The sequence below is a fragment of the Passer domesticus genome, chromosome 11 (assembly GCF_036417665.1).
Source record: "Passer domesticus isolate bPasDom1 chromosome 11, bPasDom1.hap1, whole genome shotgun sequence".
Lineage (NCBI taxonomy): Eukaryota > Metazoa > Chordata > Aves > Passeriformes > Passeridae > Passer > Passer domesticus.
Genome location: NC_087484.1, coordinates 10,380,394 through 10,401,509, shown reverse-complemented (window position 1 = coordinate 10,401,509; position 21,116 = coordinate 10,380,394). Strand labels below are relative to the sequence as shown.

General features: G+C 42.9%; 1 long non-coding RNA gene across 1 annotated transcript in view; it reads right to left on the bottom strand.

Moving 5' to 3' along the window:
- Window positions 1-5,996: 5,996 nt before the first annotated feature.
- The window catches only part of LOC135278817 (uncharacterized), a 104,999-nt gene continuing 89,879 nt past the window's right edge, over window positions 5,997-21,116 (bottom strand). The window contains exons 17-24 of the long non-coding RNA XR_010346216.1: window positions 20,935-21,087; window positions 19,066-19,362; window positions 16,067-16,165; window positions 15,508-15,550; window positions 13,956-14,095; window positions 8,048-8,102; window positions 7,667-7,948; window positions 5,997-7,062 (exon numbers count right to left, since the gene is read on the bottom strand). This is a non-coding gene — a long non-coding RNA (uncharacterized LOC135278817). The remainder of the gene's footprint in view (window positions 7,063-7,666; window positions 7,949-8,047; window positions 8,103-13,955; window positions 14,096-15,507; window positions 15,551-16,066; window positions 16,166-19,065; window positions 19,363-20,934; window positions 21,088-21,116) is intronic.

Sequence of the window (21,116 nt, the reverse complement as noted above, 5' to 3'; positions counted from 1 at the left end):
TTTATCTCAAAAAGCAGAATGTGGGGCAGAGAGAAAACAAAGCACTGACATCTCAGAGCCACATCTCAGCCTTGTGTATTTCTGTACAGTGCCAAAAGCCATTGGACTGGGCAGCCCTGGGATAGCCGCCATCTCCAGCCCTGACTCTTCTCCCTGACCACGGGCAAATACAGCTCTGGTTTGGGACAGGATCTCGTACCACCCTCCAACGTCATTTGTTCCGTCACCTGGACCTGTTGTTTTCAAGTGTGCAGGGGGCCAAGGGATATATTTGTTGATAGCATGTATGTTGGTTACTACCAGGATTGCAGTTTTAAGGATTTTCCACATATCGTGTGTCCTGTGTCCATCCACATTGCAGTGCAGTGATCCAGACACAACACTGACAGCTGCAGGGTAAATAAATAAAAACAGAGTATTTTGATCTTGGAAGGGGAGGTGGTTTGGGAAGGAAGGGGGGGCCAGGGTGTCAGCAGCCAGAACGGGGTGGCCACAGCTGTGATGGGAACAGATGCGGCACAAGGGAGCGGGAGCAGGGAATAAAGTTCTGCCAATGCAAGAAATGCTGGACAGTCTTGGAGAATGGCATGCATATTTGGGACAGGTGGGAAGTGTTTACATTGAAATAAGAAGGATGATGGCCTGACAGAATGCTGGTCATGTTACCTGTGACCCAAACTGACCAGCCACAGCTCTCATGGACACAGAAGATCTGAGCCCACCATTTCTTTGTCACAGCAGGAGCCACTGAATTCATGTAGGGTCCTGTGCAGTGGTAGGGCTGCTGCTGCTTGGAAGTGTTTTGTCCCTCTCACAAGCAAGCTGATGTTGCATCTAAGCCAGCCTTTATTCCAGTCTATGTGGTGGGTCTCTGTAGGATCCCTGTGCAAGCCTTGAACCAGGCAGCTACAAGGCAGTATCAAGACTTGAGCCAGCAAACCAAACCTGCCAGTGTGGTCTCCAGCACAGCTGGAGCACAGCTGGCAGTGCCCAAGGACACTGACTCACCTCAAACAGCAGCTCTAAGCTGGTTGCATTGGTTTATTGGCTTTGGTGCTTGGTTTTTGTTTTGGTTGTTTTGTGTGTGGTTTTGTTTTGGTTGGTTGTGTGTTTCTTTTTTTTTTTTTTGTAAGTCTAGCAGAAGTTGTTTCTCAACTGATATTTAAATGATGAAACAGCTAGAGTTGTACACCTTTCAGATTCTCAGAAGCAGCCCAGCTGCCAGGAGGAGCTCAGTGAGGTTCTTGCAAAACAGGTAAGCTGCTGCTGTCTGCTGCCTGACCAAAGTGTTTAGGTACAAAGCAGTTGTGCTGTGTGCCCTCTGCTCATGGTCATTAAAGACTGGAGGCTGTGGGCCTTGTTGCAGAGGATCTTTTCAATGCTTCACTAGATTTCCTCCATCCAAAGGACTCATCACAACTAATGATGTGAACAAAATCCTCCTTCTGGCCCTTTATACCCTTTTCATAAAACATTAAGGGCTGGGTTTTTCAAGAACCCCAGAGGCACATGTGTCCCCATTTGAAATCGGTGGAGGGCTGGGACCCCATCTCCCTAAGGTGCTCTTGAAACCCCAGCTAAAGGGTTTTAGCTGAGCCCAGCAAAGGCAGAGAGCATGGCTCAGTCACACCTGCATTACCCAAGGGTGGCAGGGAGACTTGTCCAATGTCATTCTTTGTGGTGCACTGAAGAATGGAGACCAGAGGATCCATCTCCTAAGCCCCCAGTCTGCCTCCAAGCTTCCCTTTTCCTCCTGGCTGCTTGCTGTCTTCCATGACCCATGGAAGAAGAAATCCTTCTGACTGCAGCTAGGTCACAGGAGGATGCTTAAAGGCAGCTTGCAAGAAAGTTTGAGCATTTCTAATCAAGTTGGAGAAAGGCTCACAGACACCAAGTCATGTTGAGAGACATTCCCTGCATTTATTCACACCCTAGCCCCTAGATAAAAATGGCTTTGTATGTTAAGTTTAGGACCACAGAAAGCCCAGTGGATAGCAAGGGATTATCACAAAAGGGCAGTAAGGCAGTCAAAAAGAGCCTGAGGGACACTTTGTACGAATTCCATGAAGAGAATAATTAATTCAAACTATACACAGACAGCTCTGGGAGTGTCCACTCTGGAGATGTTCAAAGAGTCCTTTCCTGCCTTGGGCTCACTTTAAATTGAGTGTCCTAAAAACCCACTTCAGCTATGCACTTCTTTTCAGTTATACAGAATGCCTGAATGCCAAGGGATCAGGGAAAACTTTGTTATTAAAGAGCTGCAAGACTTTAACAAGGTACATAGTCATTAGAAAGTTGTTGAGTCATGAAAATACTCTCAATAATTTGAAATTAATGTTTAGTATGTGCTGTACCATAAAAATGCTTAGATGTCGTGGCCATGGATACTAAAGCAAAGCCTTAAGGCCATGACTACAGGAGCAAGTTACCGCAAGGTGAGAGAGGGTGGAATTTTAGAGCACACTTACAATAAGGTAACTCCCCTTTTTCCAGCTCTTGTCCTGGGACCAGGGAAGGAGGTTAAGTCCTTGCTGAACATGGCACAGGCTGCCTTTTGAAGGCTGCTGGCTGAGGGCATGTGTGTGGCTGGGTACAGCAGACCAGACAAGGTGCAGTAAATCTGTGCAATAACTAATCTTATCTGTTAGTAACTTTGCTCTCCAGCAGAGATACGAGGATGGATGGACTGTGTGCAATAGCCAATGCCACAGAAATGGACACAATCAGATCATTAAGAGGGTGAATATAAACAGCTGGATCTTAAACTGAAGATTTTATTTCATATGAACAAATATATATATATTAATAAATGCTTATAAATAACAAACAAGGGTCTAGTTTCTCTATACCAGAGGCGCTATTGACAAGGCAATGCTTCACTTCACAATGACAAACTAACAACTGTTTCCTTCTCTCCTTTGTTTTCCAGAGAAACACAATTATCTGAATTCATACTGCTTCTGGTAATGCTTCTGTCCTCTCTTTTCCATCTTTGGATTGTTCCAGACAAAACTGAGTTTCATTTCTGACTTGTGAAACTTATTTGTGGAGTTTGTTCCTAATAAAACGGGGTCTGTGTCCCAAATGAAGGATTCATCCTAGAGCCTGGCCTGAGCCTGTGCAATGCTAGGTGGAGAAACACTGTCTTTCTAACCCAAGTCCAGGATATCCTGGAGATTTTTATTTTCAACACAGTAATGATCATTGTGCTTCTTTTGTCTTTCCTTTCCTTTTCTTTTTCTCCCACTAGTTATTTTAAAGAAGGCAGAGCTGTAAGTGTATTTTCTATCCAGATTTTGGAAACTGCTTATACCTCCTCTAGTAAAAACAAGAATGGAGGTTCACCAAGAGAGCCCTGCTACTGCTCAGGTGAGCAGGAGGAAGATCAGTCCTCCAGGGCAGGTGAGTAATCCTGATATTCAGACCATCCCTACAGTCTCTCCTTCCATCTAGATTGATGTTATCAACATTTGGGGAGTGAAAGAGTCTCCAAAGGAAGCCACGAGCCTGATGAGTACTGCAATCAGCTTTCATTGCCTCTCACAAGGTAACGACTTCATTAGACAAGAGTGCAGCTTCCTTTGGAAGGGTGCAATATACTCAGCAATAACACCCCTGCACAGCCCTCCTCTTGCAGGTTAAGAACTCACAATCCCATATTCCAGCTTGGATCCTTCCCTTGTGGGCTGGTCTGTAGGTCAGGGCTGTAGGATCTCACTGGTACATGGCACCTTACCCAAAGCAAAGCTATATTTATAGGATGATATCCCTAAATCCCTGTTTATATTCCCCAAACCAAGACAGAACTAAAGTACCTTTTCAAGGCCTGGCCTGTACTATGTAAGCTTTGCAGGCATTGCACAACATCTTGTGTTTTCTGGGTGTGAAAAGGGGGAAATGATGGATGGGAAGAGTGGGAGGACTTTGAATGCCCTTTCTGACCAAGGGCAGTATTTTATGTTGAAGAGAAACAAGCTGTGGTGGTGCTGCTCAGTGCTCCTCATACTCCTTGTGGAAGCAGGGACAGAATGCAGATCCCAGCCAGCACAGTGCCTGAAATTACACAGAAACTGGGCAGAAATGATGCTTCCCCTGCTAGGAAAGGGTAACTCTCATTTCTACTCCTGCCCAGCTCTACACTAAAGAAATATTGTTCTGATGGTGGGTGTCTGTAGGCATCTGTTTTCTTCAGGTGCTCATTATATCAGTGTCTCAAGAGTTAAACTACCTGAAAGAAGGGGATTTTAGTAGAAGATCCGGAGTGGTGAACATTATCAGCAGTGTTAATCTGTCACATCTTTCCTGGACTGTACATACCACGCTCCACCACTCTGGCATGTCATGGCCTGCCTGGTTACAAGATGTGCTGGAGCTGTAGCCAGCCATAGTTTGGCACCTCAGTGAACCTTCTGATCCAAGAAAATACGGGAAGGAGAAAATAATAGTGCCATTTGCAAAAAGAAAAACCCCTACACAGACCAACCCACCTTATAAAAATCAACCAAAACTAACTCCTAGACTTCTAAGCAAGTACAAAAATAGAATTTTTCAAATACCACTTTAGAGCAAACCTGTTTGAATTAAAGGCGAGCTAGATTCTTGATTGCACACCACTAAGGGATGCCAGATAGCTCAAAATCCAGAGTTTTTCTCTGTCATTTTCCTCTCATATCCAGACACATACAAACTAAAAAAAAAAAAAAGGATTTGTTTTCCTGGTTCTCACATCTGGCAAGAACCCAGTCATCAGCAGGCTGGCCTGAAAACATCCCACATTATCTGAGCTTGGAAATGCAGCAGACTCAAGCTGGAGCAGTCCTTGGAGTTAGAACCCACACAACCCACACCCAGTGCAGACACTGGGCTGCAGACACCAGAGAAGGAAGGCCCTTGGCCCTATTGTTGTTGTTGAGCTCCTGGAAAGGAGCTAGTGAGAGGAAAAATATTCTGGATAGGATAAAAAAACTCTCACAGGAATGGATGATCTCACTTGTCCACACACACACACCCAGATGCACAAATATATATAATTAACTGGAAAATACTGTGTGGTACAAAGGTTTCTTCAGCTTGGGATCATCACAGTTGGGCTAGTTAAGGTTGGTACAGCCATAACAAAGATTACTTCCCACACATCTCCTGCTAAGAGCCCTTCTACCACATCATAGCCTTTTAGTAGGCATTTATATCTGCTGATAGGTACCTCTATGCTTTTCACACAGAGAAAACTAGGCATGTGATACAATTATTAAATGTACACGTAATAGCCCATCTAGTCATCAGTACAGCAGATGGGCTCTATGTACACACATGCTTTTATATGGACAGTCTGTGGACCCCTTTAAATGGTCACAAGGGTGTATAAGGGACAGGAGACAAAAAGACTGGGCTGTTTGAATACCATAAAGGATAAAAACAAAAGGAGGGATAAAACCAAAAGCCACTGAAGGCAGATCCATCTGATTTTGCCTCTGTGCAGGACATCTGTGGTGGAACAAAGGGAGAACCACTGGGGGTACTGTGGAATTTTGGGGTTTCTTAACAACCTGGACACATTTCCAAAAAGCAGCTCAACTTACAGACACAAGTTATCAGTTTCAAAGGTGTAACAAAACTTCTTCTGCACCTTTTCCCCCATTTCCTAAACAGGGCTTGCTAAGGGACTCAGCAGAGTGCTCCTCAGAGCATGGCTGAGAATTGACCAGCTCACCAAAGCAGCAAAGTCATTGCCAGGCACTGCTGGGCTGCCACATCACATGGCAAACAAGTCCTTGCTCCATCCTGTTCCAAAGATATTACATATATATATATACACACACACACACAGAAATACATATATATATTAATCTGGGCTAGTTTTTTTTTTTAATGAAGCACATATGTCTCCATTTGTTTTGCTGTTTAGTTGGGGTTTTTTACTGGATTGTTGCTTGGTTTTTTTTTGGTTTTTTTTTTTTTAAGGGGGCAATTTGTTTAGGTTATTATTTTGTTCTAGGAAAAGTTATTAAGCATTCCCACATACTTTCCACTCATGCTGAAATGAAGTTGTATCCTTGAATAGAGCTAATGGTACCCATTGTTTCCACCTCAGAGGTGCACATGGGCATCCAACCTTTTCCTTGCAAAAGGCCCACACAACATCCCTCAGAATTTTGCAAGAACCAAAGCTATCTTAATAAAACCAAGGAGAGCAGGAAAGGAGGTGTGTTACCTCTGCTTTGATAACTCCAGAAGCCACTCCATGCTCGCAGCATTAACTGGAAACAGTTTACTGCTTCCACGGTGCTGCTAGAGCAGGAGCTGTTCTGTTGTTTGTCTTGCACTGAAGAAGTAGGACAGTGTTTCTCAACAGGAAGGCTTGTCTGGATCCCAGACAAAGAGGGCTCAGGAACACCAGCCCTCAAATAACCCAAGCACTCACTCATCCCGACCCTGTACACATTGAAGAAAACTCACCACCACAGCTGCAGATTTCCATCCAGCTTCCCCACAAAACAGTTAACGTAATCCCTAAGCAGAGATATTAATGTGAGAAGCCAAGAATGGTTATTTTTTAGGTAAGAAGAATGCCCCAAATTTTACTGGTGTTACATAACTTTTAGATTCTTGTTCCAAGCCTCAAGCTACTGAAAAGCTTCTCTGTTTTTTAGGACTACAGGTCATTCCTTTCTCTGTGTCCAAGCTGCTCTTCCAATATATTTTTAAACTGTATGCTTGTTTCCAGTGAGTGGACTCCAAGTGACAGGAAAAATTCTGTAAGAGAGATTGTCTTCTTGCATATAAATCTTACTTTGAAAAGAGACAGTATTTTTGGAATTCAGGAACTAGGGTTTTTTTTCCTCTGCAATATTTTTCTTCTGCCACTTACAGAAACACTTTCTCTGCAGAAGGAAGTTGCTTGATCAACTTTAAACTGAAGCTGGAGGCACAAGGCAAAAGTCTCCTTTCTAACTCCCATTTTTTGGATGGAGGAGGTATTTTCTTTTAGACTGTTCAGGACTTTGTTCATTTGTCTACATCCAGGCATGCAGGATTTCTGTTAGGGAATGCTATATCCCCCTAAATACAATAGAGCACAAATTTTTGGGTTTTTTGTTTCTTTCTAAAATGCCCTAGGATGTCAGTGCTTCACCTAATTCTAAATCAGGAGGAATGGCTCTCATGGTACAGACAACTCAGAGATGCTTTGAGGTTCACTGACCCATTTTAAGAGTCTTGACCAAAACATTATTTATTACTGGTTACTCAACAACAACAACAAATATAAACTTGCAAGAATGAGTTGGGAGTGTCAAAGGCAGAAAAGTTCTACCCCAAAGGCTTGTTCTTTACACAAACTCGATGGAAAGAAAGAACACAACACAATGATGAGAAGCTCAGACAGTGGACAGGTTTCAGATGGATGCAAACATACTCCTAAAGCCAGCTCCTCACCCTTGATGACTCCTTGCATCCATCTCCTGATTTATACACTGCTGCTCTGATGGATTGGCTGCTAGAGCTCCTGCTGAATGCTGTGCCTATCACCAGGATTTGGAAGCAGCCCAGAACTGGGGAATGGCTAACAGAACCCCAGCCAGACACTTGAAAGTCACTTAGAATCTCCCCTCTTTTCTGAAGCCTGGTGCTGTGGGCTTTTCTTCACTAAAGGGACCCAACTTACCCCCACACAACAGGTAATGATCTCATGCTTGGGCAAAGGAGACACCAAGAATTTGGGGACTTTGAGTATAACTGATGGTAGTTCTCAGTATGGTCTGACTTCCTAGAGAAAGGAGATACAATCTTTGCTCAGCACTGTGCCCAGCTGGTTGCATGACCACACTGAAGCACACCTCCAGGTGCACAGTTCATTAGAAGATGAAGAGGGATATATAAAAATTTAAGCTGGGCACTGACTTGATAGGTGGATGTTCCTTTTGCAACCCCAGAAACAGCAGAAGACCTGGAAGACAGACCAGCACAGAACAAAATCAGCTCTCTCATCTATTGATACTTTACATGGCCACAGCCACACAAAACCAGGGAGAGGGATTCAGCTTGCCTTGCAGTGCAGGATCTCCATCCAGCCTGAGCACTCTGGGCTCGTGTTGCAGCTGCTGGAAAAAAACAGGCATCTTTTTAGGGCAGATTAAGCAGGCTTGTTTGGGCTGTCAAGTTAAAATGACTCAGCCCCTAGCCACACCTCTTGCTTTTTGCTTGTTAGAAGGGGTGTCTAGACAGCTCAGGTGTAGGCGTTGCCGTGTCCACATTCAGTAGGATTAATCCCTGTTGGAGGACCACATGCTGTGCCAAGGCAGCCCTCTGACACCACCCTGGTAAGCAGGGCAGAGGGCTGCAAACAGGCAGAAGAGGCTTAGACACCATGAGGATTTAGTGGCCTCACTCCTGGATGACTTGCACAGCCACAAGTGGCTGCAAGCAGAAAAACAGTGCCCAAAGCCCAGCTCTCCTCTGCTCCTGGGGTATTTTGGTAACTGTGTTGTTCCCTTCTAGGAGCTCTGCAGGAGCAGCAAGAAGCCATATGGCAAGGAGGGCCAGTGCTGATGAAGCCCCCAGTTAACCTCCCTGATGGATGAGCTTCTCCAAGCAACTCCCAGCATCTGGATGGAAACAGGAACACTGCCCTTGCTGCCACATGGTCTCCAGGGCAACACCCTCAGTGTGTACACAACAGGACCATCAGGTAGCTGTTTCTGTGCCACTGATCATCACAGCCTTTTATTCCTGGCACAGGATGTGGAGAGATGAATGAGGCTGATACGAGAAATGGCACCACCCTGCTGTAATGGAGATAATTCTTCAGTGTCATTCTCCAAAGTTGACTGTGTCTACATACACACAAACACACCTCACTGCCCTTTGTCTCAGTATCTCCCAGTTGTACCAGCACTGCTTACCTTAAAAGGTACTTTTACTTTTTAAAATTAATTTTCACTACTCGTGAATATTAGTGATGTCCACTTGCAGCAAAGGTCATTGGCCATCCTGTTAATGTTTAGGAGAGGAATCAAATTGTGTGACTGGATAGTAGTAAGTGAATAGTGTTCATAAAAATGTCTAAATACAAACAAAATTTGGGGTTCAGCCCTGCTTCCCTTTGCAATCAATTCCTTCAACAGCCACACCCCAAGAGTAACTCAAGATATTTCCAGTGAGGGAATAAGCAAGGTATGGAAGATCCTGCAGACACATTGCATGTCTTAAACACAAAAAAGATTCCAAAAGAGAGGATTTAACAAATGAGAATCAGTGCCTTACACAGCCAGCATTCATGTGAAGAACTTTACACTCTATGAACCAAGTACAGTGATTTCAGTGAGCTCCCTGGTGCTCTTGCCTGATGCCCAGTAGGTTTCCAGTTGTCCAAACCTTGGGAAGCTGTTAAACAGCTTATTTTAGTCTTGCCATGTATATCAAAGTTCAAATAGCTGGACCTCTGTTGGTACCTGAGCCTAGGATGATGACCATGAACATAATCAATCAAAGGACTTTTCAACCACTTCCCAGATGCATGAAGAAAGAGCAGCCCTGGAAGCCAAGGAACAAGGAATGCACTGACAAGTAGGTATAGAGGGACTTGTGCAGAAATATCTGCATGTGCATGCGTGAGGGGAAAAGACAAGATGAACTAATCCCTTTCCTCGGGGCTATGTCTTTACTCTTTCAGACTGGCACGTGTCTCCTTTGTTTTCAATAATAAGAGGCAATTATATCTGAAATGTTAAACTGTAAATCCATCACGTAATTAAGGGAATTCAAACTGCACAGAACTATGGGAACATTTAAGGATGGATTAGGGACAGGGACTCTGATAATCACACTCTGTGTTTTCCATTCCTTGACTCGAAGACTCAGGCAGTTTACTGCTTTCCCCAGAGACTGTCTATCTCCCCACCACAAGATAAGGGAACCACATGCTGATTCCAGGGAGAATCACTAGTGTACTGTGATGGAACCAAACAGCCTTCAGAGAGGGGTTTATGGCTTGTGTTTCCTTTAATTTTTTCTGACCCTTCTTATCACTAAACAAAAGCTTGTGGTCTTCCCTAGATAATCACATTTAAGCTCTAATAAAACCACATGCCTGGATAAAGCAAGTCTTATGCAACTCAGATGAAGCTGTTTTTCCCCAGTGTAATTATTATTGAAGAAATCTATCATATTTTACAGCAAAGCATAAAATGCAAAGCCCTTAATTAAAAATACAGCTGAAGCAATGTATTTCTAAATCCTCCCACCCCTCTACCACTTGTATTTGCAAACACAAGAGGAAAGAAAGGAGGAGCACTAAAAAAGGAGACTCATTCTATCCTTGTAGGATCTCCAGTGACACTCGCCTCCTGTGGGCAGTTTATGAGGGATCACCTGTGCTTATCCCACAGTGCTGCATGGAAGCCTCTCCAGGACAGTGCTGGAGTGATGGCACTGGTGAAAGCAGGGATTCAAGCCATGGAGGCCTTAAATGCATGGTCAGATGTCCTTCAATCTCTCCTTGTTTGTTGCTGCTGGCCAAGCTCAGGCCCAAGGCATCAGTCCTTGCTTAGAGTAAGCTTGGCCTTGCTGCTGCTGGGAAGGTGCACATCTGTGCACAGCTGGCCTGGGCTGCCATGGCAAAAGAGAGGAAGGCACCATGTACTTCCTTATGGAAAAGGGAGGAGAGATTTGTTTGAGCACAGCCTCAGACATGGCCTTCACAGGAAAAACAGGGCAGACATAATGAACTGGAGATTGCTTGGGTCCTGCTGGGTCTGTCTTGTTCTCGGTGTCCAGGTGATCTGTATCTGACATTATGAGCAGAGGCAAGAGTCATTTGCACCTTTTTCCCCAACAGTTCTTTCCAAACATGAACAGAGAGCGATTTTTGGAGGCTGATCTTTGGGCAAGGAATGCCATTACTTACACCACAGTCACTTGGGATAATATTTATTACCGATAGGCTTTCGTGGGGCAAGCTCAGACAAGGGAGATCAAATCACTGCTTCAGGGCAGCCCTTGACTTATAACTGCAGAAATGCCAACACCACAAAAAGTTAAATGCAAAATGGAATATGAGTGTACAGGGCTTGACTCAGAAACTGTAAGATTTGGTGAGGTATTTTTGTTTTACTTTGGGCTGTACATGGGTCATATTCTACATAAGTGTAAGGGCTAGAAACACATTATGGATTGGTTAGTGGGGTTGTTTGGTTGGGGTTTTTTATGAGAACTCAACTTCTTAGATATTAACAAATTTTCTTTAAAAAAATTAAATAGTATCACAGTGCAAAATTCAGAATAAAATAATGAGAACTGGCTACATAGTAACTACTGCTCCCACTTCTGCATCCAGCATTGCAAAAATGTTGATTAAAAGTTAGACAACTTTCTTCCACTCACCACATTTAGATCATTAAACAACCCAAATAACTTCATATATCAAGTATCATTCAATATTAGTTGAAACCTTTTGACTGGCCTGGATTTGTTTCTTTGCTGGAAGAAGAGGGACAAGTACTCCACCCTTTATTTTAAATAGGCTTTAGATGTATCATTGAAGTTACTTGGAACAGGTTTCAGGGACAATCAGGAAAGAATTAACTGTAACAAAATCTTTGTGAGGTTAAAAACTGGGCAAGCTGGTCATTTAAACTCTGTGATGGGTCATTTGCCAGTAGCAAACCAACCTTTCCAAGAACCAGCCTAATTAGGTGTGTCTACCCTGAAGGTGTTGCCTGAGATTTTCTACTATTACTGGATGATGCCCCACTGGAAATGCCTCCATAAAGCTTTTAAGGAGCCACCAACTCGGACAAAGTGGATGGGTGGACTGCAGACTGGGATTTATTTAGTGAGAGGCGTGAAAATCCAGCAATCCAGCCCAGCATTCCCTGGATTTCGTCTCTGGCACAGGAAGGGTTTGCATGTTTCCCGCTTGTGGCTTCTATTTTAGCCTGTGTTCATTGCTGGGATGCTTGGACACAGCTGTGCTGGTTCATTAACTGCCCAGCATGTCACTCAGCCCGAGCAAATGGCTTTGGGGTAGTGTTTTCCAGTGACTCAAGGGGAGGGTAGACCTTTCTGTGAGGAAAGGAAGGTGTTGGTCTAGGAGCTATTTGATAATCTCCTTAGATACGTTCAAAATGAGGAAAAAAGAAAAATACTTAAGCAGGAACAAGAAGGCTGGGACTCAAATGGACATTTCAGAATAATCCTCAGCCATTGAGAAACTCTAATGAGACATGGTCCAAGCCCACGAGGTGATCAATGAACCAATATCTCCCTTTGCATTACAGCCAATATCTGTAATAGAGAGCTCACTGCTCCTGTGGTTTTCCGTGTAGACTCAGAAGTTAACTCTTTTAGGGTACTAACTGGGCACCAAGAATGAGGGAAATGGATCTACAATATCCCCACCCTTTTCTGGTCATTACATCCTGCTCTGGGGTGAGAGCCATTCACAAAATTAGAGCGTGCTCAAGCCTTGCCCGCGAGTGCTTCGGTTTGGAAGGTGCCCTGCCCTGTTCCAGAAGCTGTGTCAGGGACGTGCTGAGCTGTGCAGCTGCTTCCAAAGAAACAGGGTCCACATCCTGCTGCAAGTGACTCATGCTGAGATCATCCCACTCAAGAAGACACAGAAGGAACTGTCCCTCTTCCTCCAGGGAGGATTTGTGGCATGGAGGAGCAAAGCAGGTGTTGCGAGTGGGGAGGTTTGGGGCTTTTTTGTGCAGAAGAAAAGAGACAGCCCCCAAAGAAGATGTTGTCTGCCAGCCCACGCCATGGCATCCATCACAGTGACAGCTCTTGGCCAGGGGCAGTCTGGGAGAAGCATCCCTGGCACGCTGGCACGCCTCTGCTCCTTTCCTGAGCCCAGCTGTAACCCCTGCACTGCCCTGCCACAGTGCAGCCTCCCTGCTCGGGTAGAGTTAGAGGACACTGGGCTTTAAAGGCAGGAAATACACATGGCACCACGACAAACACAAACTCCCCATCACTATTGCTGTGCTGGTGCCAGCCCTATCTCACTAACCAAATGTGGAAGCCACCCATGCTAAATATTTCCCAAGGCATCTAAAACTAGTTCTAGTTTAAAAATCAGATTCAGGCTTAGACAGGCCAGCAAGAAGTGAGCCCAGCAGCCCTAAAGCTGTCAGTCCAGCCCCTGCTGTGGCACAGCATTGCTCAGCACGGACCATTGAGAGGTCTATCATTTATACACTCATGTCTACATCTCTAGAAACATGTATGCTTAAGAAAATAAAGACTCTGTAGGGTTACTTCCCAACCCATCCTGATCTGCTTGTCACTGGGTTGGTTCCAGCCTTTGCCCTGCACTGTTACAGTTCTTCCCAAATGGTTCCTTTGTAGTCACATCCATGCACAGGCACTCACACATGCCTGCACCACACAGGTTGCTGACTCCTGCTCCTCCAGGCAGTCAGTGCTGTTCCCATTGCCCACTGGAAACCCAGCTTGGCCCCAAAACTAAAGGGATTGACAAAAACACATCTCGCTGCTCTTCCTGCAAAACTCTTGAACTCGTGAAAGTTGAACACATGAAAGCAACCTGAGGTTAGCGTGTAATACAAAAACCACATGAAAGAGATAATTTAGCTTTAGACACATGTTACTAGGAGCAGGTTGAAACTAATACAAGTTTTGCATTCAGGCCATAAAATACAGTCCTTACATTGCCTTGTGAGGTGTTCCTACTTAGCATGCCTTGATGGGAGAGCAGCTACAAGTGCTTCAATGCTGATATGAGTCAAACACACGAAACACCCTTTTCCTTCACTCTTTTCACCCACTCTGTGAAAGAGATACTCATACCTGCAGGACAGACTCTGAATGGTGACAGACAGTACAGTAGGAATATGGGTCAAAACCATTTTTTGTTCCCATTCCAGACCAACAAACTGAATCCAAGCACTCCAGCAATCTTAAAACTGTTGTTCATCTTTGCCATAACATACCTTTAAAACCTGGTGCCAGTGACCCATCTGGAGCATCAGAAGGGAGAGAAGGTTGCCCCCAGCATTGCCCACTGACTGGAACAGAGGGATGAGGGCAGAAATCAGCCTCCAAGCAGCATATGTGGATCTCTGTTCTGATCCTGGAGGAAATCACACAAAACCTGATGTTAGAAATGTCTGTCCATGGTTGACTTCTGCAGGATTCCACCATGATACCACAATTTTTACTCAAACCCAAAAAGAACCCAAAGCACTCACTCTAACTTTAGGCCAGAAAAAACTCAACAAATTCAATAAATTTCAAATGAGATGAGTTCTGAAAATAGAGCTGTGTTACCTCTTTAAATAGTGTGTTGGCAGAGGAACTGGATTTACTTTGAAAGTTAGTTTGGTATGAAAGAGCTACACAGCAAAATTCTAAATCCCTTTAGAGAACAGAATGAAATAAAAGCAGATATTTCATCTCTTAACACCTTGTCAGCAAAATTCTCCTTCTTGGGGAAGACTTTTTTTCTTTTGCAAAATTATTGTGCTTGTTTGCCAATGAAGCTTTTCTAAGAACAACATAGCTGCTTTCTCACCCTGCCTCTCCCAACACACCACCACTCCCTTCTGTAGGCCAAGCAGAAAATTCTTTCCCTTGGGGCCTGCAATGAAGCTCATACAAGTTTTTGGGGAAAGTGCTGCACTGATGTAGAACCCACATCCCTCTTTCCTCTCTCTCCTCCCTTTTAAGTTCCTCACCCTGACTTTCAACTACTGTTCTAGCTGGAGTCCCAGAAATGGATTGGATTTGAGATATTTCTACTGATGTGCTTTAAACAAAAATAAACCTATCAAGGGGCACTAAAAATATTAAGATCAATGAACTCAGAGTTAGGCTGAAAAAAGTTCCTGTGTGACCGATGGCCTGACTTGCCAGTGATGTACTGGCAAACACAATTTAATTGATCTTGTGGTCTGCATTCAACTTAGGCTTTTAAAGAAAAATCAGGATGGAAATGTGAATATTAATCAAAACACACTATCACTGAGAAAGGTTCCATAAACATGCTGGGCTAGCAGTAAAGACCACAGAAGAGGACAGTCTATGTCCTATTTTTAACTCTTTATTCACCAGCTGAGAATAGCTGGAAGAATAGCAGAGGTATCACATACTGACCTTAATTAAGACAGTGATTCACTCTTTCTCTCTGCACACAAATGGAACAGCTTGGAGCTGGAAGGCTGATGTGCAATTAGAGTTTTTTTGGTGAAGAGGTAATATTTACCATGCAGGGCATCATTTAAGGGAGAATATAGGGTTCCAGATAGATACAATGCCCTAGAGAACACACACATTCATTCATCTGTTTCTCTGGAAACTTTGAGAAATACAAATATGAAAGGTATTGATTTTTGAAAAACTGGAAATCACAAATTAATGTATCACTTTCTTCTGACCCTTATACAAACAGAGCTTTCATCAATCTAATTATAAAATGTATTTGTTTTACAAAAAGACCCCAAAACTTGCAGCATGCAAAAAATTAATTTTTTTATTCTTCCTCACCTGGTTTTCTTGATCCAGGTGAAATGTCCTTCCAGAACAGCTCCTGAAAGAATGTTTATCTCATAAGAATCAACACAATGTATTTCAATGTTATTTTTGCTTTGATGGATCTCCACAAAGTTAATTTCAACAGCAATCTTTTCTTGACTAAGGAGACCCAATATTGACAGTATATTGAAAAAAGGAAAAATTCTTTCCAGTTTTATTATTGTTGTTCCAGAGGTTTCCAACTACTCCAAACCAAACTCACTTTTTTATAAAACAGAATATATTTTAAAAGATATTTTTCATGATATCTCTACCATTGCTCCACAAAGGTATTAAATGTAATCATCCCACAACCTATCTTGAATGCCTATCAACTGCTGACAACTAAAATATTTATATCATTTTACAGTCATGATATCAAATACCTTCAGATGAAACAGGGAACTGCATCTCTATCTACCACATTGATAAAGAGCTTAAAAAGAAAAAATGAACAAGAAGTATCCCTTAGAGTGCCTGGGGGATAGGATTTTGAAAGCCCAGCTTTACAGAAGCAATTGAATAACCACACCTGTTCTGATGCCCAGAGGAAGCCAAGGGCCCTGGGTGGGTGTCAGCATGGAGAGCCTGGTGCAGCTGTGGGTCCTTGTGCTGGGCTCTCTTCCACAGTCTGGGTAGGGATTGAAAAAGGGAAGTTTCTCCAATAAAAATGGGGAAAATTAGCAGGAGAGAATCAACTTCAATCATAGCAGAGTCTGGGTCTTACAAAAGCACTCCTGGAGGAAACTATATATAGACATGAAAGTAAGCAAAATAAAAACCTCCCTTGAAATAAAACCTTTCAGATCAAGGCTTCAGCAAAATTTCCTTGTTTCACATCATCCTGGTGACAATACTTTTCTGTAGGAGGAAGCAAAGTGGCCTCTATTTGTTAAACTCAGAGCTCAGAAATCAAAGCAACCCAGTAGGGAAGTGGAGAAAACCACAGATCTGGTTTTATTTGAAGAGTTTTGAGTGGTCCTAGAGAAGCAGACCAGAAAGTAGTATTTCTAAAATGTCAATAACACAAATTCAAGGCTCAGACATCCTCCAAACATGGGGTTTGATTAAAGAATATTAGAATTCAATCCAAATTCAATAAACACTTATATGTGCCATGCCCATTTCTGTTTTTAAGGGCTGGGGAAGATTTCAGGCAGACTTCTTCCTCTCAGGTGGGCAGCAGAAGGGCAGAATTTCTCACTGTGCCATAGCCAATGTGCCTTTTTTTTTTTTTTTTTCTGCCCAAGAGGAATTTTCTCCTCAGAGAAGAAAGCAGGGTAAACAGCCAAGGCCCCAGGGCACCACACAACTACACAGACTGACTGGTAGTCAAAACTGCAAAGTCAGGGAACATCAAGGGTAGGACCTGGCACCAGAGGGATGGCTCTTTCCTTCCCTGCTCTCCTGTGTCCATTTCACAAATGTTGGTGGATCCTTTTGCTAGACCATGACTTCAAGCCTTTGAGAAAAGGAGCCTGACTCTGACTGTACACTCAATGAGAACTATAAACATGGAAAAATGGTTTTAAAATTAATATTAGTCCCAAAACTTTTCATATGGTCAAACAAAATCTCACATACGAATTCTTCCACAAATTCTTGCTTTTTTTATCCAATTCTACAGTGAAACTGAAGAACAGAGTTTAGCATCAAACAGCAGAATTAATATGTTGAAGGATTTTGTGTCTCCAGATCACAAACAGCTTGGGGTGAGAGCTCTGACTGTAAATTTACAGAGCCAGAGGGCAGCCATGGTCACGTAGGTCTGACTTCTGAAAGGATGCCAGCAACGAGACTGCTCTGAATGAATATCCTGCATGAACCTGAGTGAAGCTGATGGGAAAAGCATCCAACCTCTACTGCAAATGATGGAATAAATCATAGCCCTGACTTTTGCTCCAAGGATGGTTTCCTCTGTTAAATGCTGAAGACTCATATACAGTATGAACTCATCCAGCTTCTAACTACTAATTCTTATTACACTATTGCCCAAAGGAGCTTCTGTTTCTGAATTTCTCTTCCTTATATAGCATACTTGAGAACCAGGCTTCTCTTGACTTCTCATTTGGTAAGCTAAGGGGATGGACTGCACTGAAAAGTGTTTGCCAATCCTCCAGTCATTCTTGTGGCTCCTCTCTGAAAGATCGCCAGGTTTTCAACATCCTTCTTTAATTGTGGGTACCACAGCTGGATGGAGTGCTCCCAAAGCAGCTGCACCAATGCCAAACACAGCAGTAAAGCAATCCCTGAGTACAGAGACAGGGAATATCAAGCAGGCATTAGAAAGGCTCCAAGGATTGCTTTAGACCCTTTGGCCACAGCACTGAAGTGAGAGATGACACTCAGCCAATTATGCACTCAAGTCCTTAGTCATTTTCCAGATTTCTGTTTCTCAGCCCAGTCTATTCCATCTGGTACATAGATCTCAGAATTTTCATTTCCTTTACCTGTAGGATCCTGAAAAGAGAAATCATTTGCTATTTCCATTCCACCAAAGGATCCAAACCATGCTAAACTGCTCCTTCTGTCACCTGCTAACACCAGCAGAGTGGATTTCACCCCTTCTTACAGTCACTGCCACACTATTAAGCAACTCATAGCAACAAATGGGTCCCACTAGGAACACAACTATTTGATGTATACTTTAAACCTCTTTATAAATCCCACTTTGAAATTTATAACTGAAACAGTTGGAATCCATCTGCTATTTCTTATTTGGTACTGTACCATTTGAGTTTATGAAAGAATATGTATGGGAACAAGTTTAAGGCATACAGGAAGTTCTTCCATCAGCATTAGTGCAATAATCAAACAGATAGATTTATTTTTTTAAATCCAACTGAAGCTGACCATAATTAATTTTCAAAAAACAGTACTAGATGTCTTTTCATGTGATACACTGCTTCAGTATGCTGTTCCTTATGTATTCCTTGCATATCCTTGAATTAATATTAATGTTAATTATTAATGATCATAGCAATCTATTAAAAATATTGATCTAAATTTAGATTTCTTTAGCCTCTAGAACTTCCCCAGTGTTTCTTATCAGAAATTAAAATAAAAACCTCGGGAGCTCTTTGGCTTTGTACCTCTAGGATTTGGAGTTAGAAAAACCCAGTGAGATTCGCATATGTAACTTTAAAACCTGATTAATATACTCCCAAGTACCAATGAAGTGAAAATTATTCTATTATCCAGAGAAAACATTCATCTTCTGTTTATTCATAAGATACAAAGAAGGTTCTTTTTGTGCCACTATGATCAATTTCATCACAACCAGTCAGCCAATTGAACTCCTGTGGATTATTCAGTTTAAACTCTATTAATGTCTTTATTTATCTGATTCTGCAAGTAAGAATATCCTAATCAGACCTTCCATGAGGCACCAGCACTGAAGTCTAATTGGGCACTGGTGTGCAAAGCAGCAGAAGGAGTTTTCACTTATGAAAACAAGGAATCCAATCATCCTAGAAAAGATGTGGTGCACAGCATTTTTCAGGCCACAAATCTACTGTGGTAGATACTTACTCTTGAAAAAGCTCTAGGTTGCCTTCTGCCTCCCTGGTGGCAGCCTTGCCCTGCACTGGTTTGGCTGCTGCCTCCCTGAAAACAGGGACTTCAGATTCCCAGCAGCCAGCTGCCGAGGGAGATGCTGATCCAGAACTAAGTTTGTGATTCCACTGAAGGTCATTTTCTCCCCTGTGCAGGCGAGCACAGCCCGACTGGTGCATTAGAATAAACAGATGCTATCAGCACCAGCAACAAATTATCTTCCTGGGCTTTGTAATTTCTGGAGAGTAGCAGGTTGCAGCAAGTCAATTTACACTGAGGATGGAGAGGGAGGGAAGCAGAGGTTATATTTGCATTAGCAAGGAATTCAGTGCAAGGGAAAAGGAACAGTGAATTGGAGCTGGACAAGTGAAAGAAGCCATTATCTGCACCCATATTGCTCCTGGTGAGGTACACAGCAAACCAGAGGTGGGGATGTGGAGGCTTCACACCTGAAGGGGGGTTGTGTTTTACACTCACGTGCAAAAAACACAGAGAAAGCACATGCATATGCATGTAGATGTTCAGGGAGATGTAACTGTCCACATGAAAAGTAGCTCCTTGCAGCAGGACTTGGGGATATACTGCAGCAGGAGGGGCCAAAACACTCTTTCTTTGCTGTTTTGCAGAGAGAACAATTTTCTACGCCTGAGATTCCAGTCCCAGAACCAGAGTGGTGACATAACTGCACTCAGGAATCCTTTCTCTGCTTCTCTGCAAGGGTGGCAGAACACATCTCCCTGTATATTTTTAGATGCACAAATCTTTTAGCCTACAGTACTATACATAAGGACCTGCCCATAAGCTGGCAGAAGACATGGACTGGCAGGAAGACATGGAAAAACTTTATAACAAAATGAGAAATGGACCTCCATGTTCCTAAAACCCAATGTGGAGTCCCAGAGAACACGACTTGCTCTATTTTTATGACCTATGCTGATCTCTGCTATGTTCAGACAGAGCACACACACCTATTTGTGCACAGAGCTGCAAGATAAACCCTGAAGTTTATGTAATTTCTCCAGATAAGGTACTCATGAAAGGCAAGGCTTACACCTCTGCTTTTACCCATGGTATCTCTACACCCATTTCACACTGGCACACAAAGCTTGCACTGCTTTTTCATAGTATTTTCCTCAGTGTTTTAAGCAGAATTCTTATTTCTGATTGAGACTGGGGAACAATGAAACCATCTGCTGCAATCTTATTTACAGAAGAGTGCAGACACTCATTTCAAAACTAGGCTGGCTTTATCATCACAGTGAAAGACACTATATCAGTATTCCTCTGCTGGGATGGAAAAAAACTGCCACTCATCTCCATGTAGGTGACTCTTCCTACCTCTAGACTCAAGGGAATTGTACTTCCTATATGTACTAGCAAAAAATATTTATTCCAGCACCCTGCAGCTCCAGCCCTGCAGTTTTCTACTGCTGTCAAGAAAATATCTGCAGATATTGATGAGTTTTGGTGATTCATTCATATCAATCCACAGCTGCCTACACAATCTAGTATTAGCTTGCATTTGCCCAGCCAAAAAGGGAGACTAATCTTACCAGTCATGAAAAGACTTCAGTACAAATGTGAGGAGGTAAGTTGCTCAAAAACTCAAAGAAATAGAAATTCCTTTAGTTTTTCTATAAGAACACACTTATATTTTTAGTCGAGAAGAACACAAAAAATTTAGTCATCAATAACCTTTATGGGCCATATTCGAGTTAAAGACAAAAAATTTTTAAAATCCCCAGCCACTCACAAAGCATTACAAATATTATTCTATGTTCCTTACTTCGTCTTTTAGGTATTTATGGTCTTCCACCTGTTGTCCTGATCCCTCATTTCCCTTACCTGACAGAGTGCAATGAAGATTCTACTGTCATTCTTTGTCTGATGTTCACTAAAGGTCTCCTAGGGGATATCTGTAGGCCAAGGATTTCAGTGGAGTGGGACCAATCTTTCCTTCAAATGATCAAAGAGATTTCTCATGCCTTCTCCTTTCCCCTATTAAATAATCAATTCAGAACAAATAA